Raw genomic sequence first — 1,423 nt, forward strand, 5'->3', positions numbered from 1 at the left:
TGTGTGTGGACATGTCTGGGAGCAGCAGTGTGTGTGTAAGTGCATGTGTGTGTGTGTGTGTGTGGACATGTCTGGGAGCAGCAGTGTGTGTGTAAGTGCATGTGTGTGTGTGTGTGTGTGTGGACATGTCTGGGAGAGCAGTGTAAGTCTGTTTGGCCCAGCGCCTCGTCCTGATAGCCTCTGGGAAAGTCCTCTGCTAGAGCAAGGTGAGCAGTGCAAGATTTTCTCCCTCCCCAGGGAGAGGGGCAGCAGCAGCTCAGCAGACATTTTCAGAGGGTCCTGAAGGTATTAAAATTGTATCTTAGTAACCCTTCCACTAATTATGTGTAATTTATAAAGCATATAATGTGTTTATAATTATAAATATGGGTACTTACTCATATGCACATATATGTATTCTAAACATATAGCTTATAGGTAAATATATATTTAATACATAAATATGCAAGGTTTTTTTCTGAAAGACGACCCTTGCTGCCAGCTGAGTCTTTTCCGAGATGGCGTCGCTGTTTGCTTGAAAGGCTAGGCAAGTCTGGAGTGGCAGCTCACACCTGTCATCCCAGCCTCTTAGGAGGCTGAGGCAGAAGGACCTCTTGAGGCCAGGAATTCAAGACCAGTCTGGGTAACAAAGTAAGAAAATGTCTCTAAATTAAAAGAAGAAATTTAGCTGAATGCAGTGGTGGTGCTGTGGTCCCATCTACTCTGAAAGCCTGAACATGTGACTAGTTGGGGTGACCTAGTAAGACCTCCTTTCTAAATATACGCATACATACATACATACATACACACAAGGCAGAGTGCATCAGTGAGGGATCAGTGAAGAAATGCACTATTTTAAGCAGGAAGAGATTTAATGCAGGAAGTTAAGTGTTAACAAAAAGTGGACACCAGGTTCCTAGCACAAAACAGAACTCACTCCCTAGAAAAGCCACTATAGAGACACAGACCGTCACTGTGATCCGGGGACAGGAAGCCAGAACTGATTTGAGGCTGTTGCTGCTGTAATAGCCTCTAATCCCTTGGGATGAAGAAGGGTAACAGAGAGCTGGGCAGGGGCCTAACTTTTCCAGGACTTTGTTTCCTAGCAGAAAAGAGGGTAAGGGGAAAGCAGACGACCCCTGTGTCACTTCCACCTTCCAGACCTCACACATTCTAATTTACACAGAGAATATAGCTGTGAGTGAACATTGGAAGTGTAGTTTCCACATCTCCAACCAGAGGGGTGTGGGGTGGAAATGGAGAAGGCCAATTCACATTATTCACCATATGGAGAGGCCATTGTCCAGCCTGGTGTAGGAGGGCTGGTCCAGGGACAGGAAGCCAGTGTGTGTGTGTGGACATGTCTGGGAGCAGCAGTGTGTGTGTAAGTGCATGTGGGTGTGTGTGTAGACATGTCTGGGAGAGCAGTGTGAGTCTGTCTGGC

General features: G+C 46.2%; 1 protein-coding gene and 1 long non-coding RNA gene across 2 annotated transcripts in view; one reads left to right on the top strand and one right to left on the bottom strand.

The window, feature by feature from the left end:
* The window catches only part of LOC100967087 (inhibitor of carbonic anhydrase), a 35,408-nt gene that overhangs the window by 29,997 nt on the left and 3,988 nt on the right, over positions 1–1,423 (top strand). The window lies entirely within an intron of this gene.
* The window catches only part of LOC105886956, a 25,092-nt gene that overhangs the window by 12,818 nt on the left and 10,851 nt on the right, over positions 1–1,423 (bottom strand). The gene's annotated exons all lie outside the window — the stretch shown is intronic.

Source organism: Otolemur garnettii, unplaced genomic scaffold, assembly GCF_000181295.1.
Source record: "Otolemur garnettii isolate 467f Iridium unplaced genomic scaffold, OtoGar3 scaffold00032, whole genome shotgun sequence".
NCBI classification, from domain to species: Eukaryota; Metazoa; Chordata; class Mammalia; order Primates; family Galagidae; genus Otolemur; species Otolemur garnettii.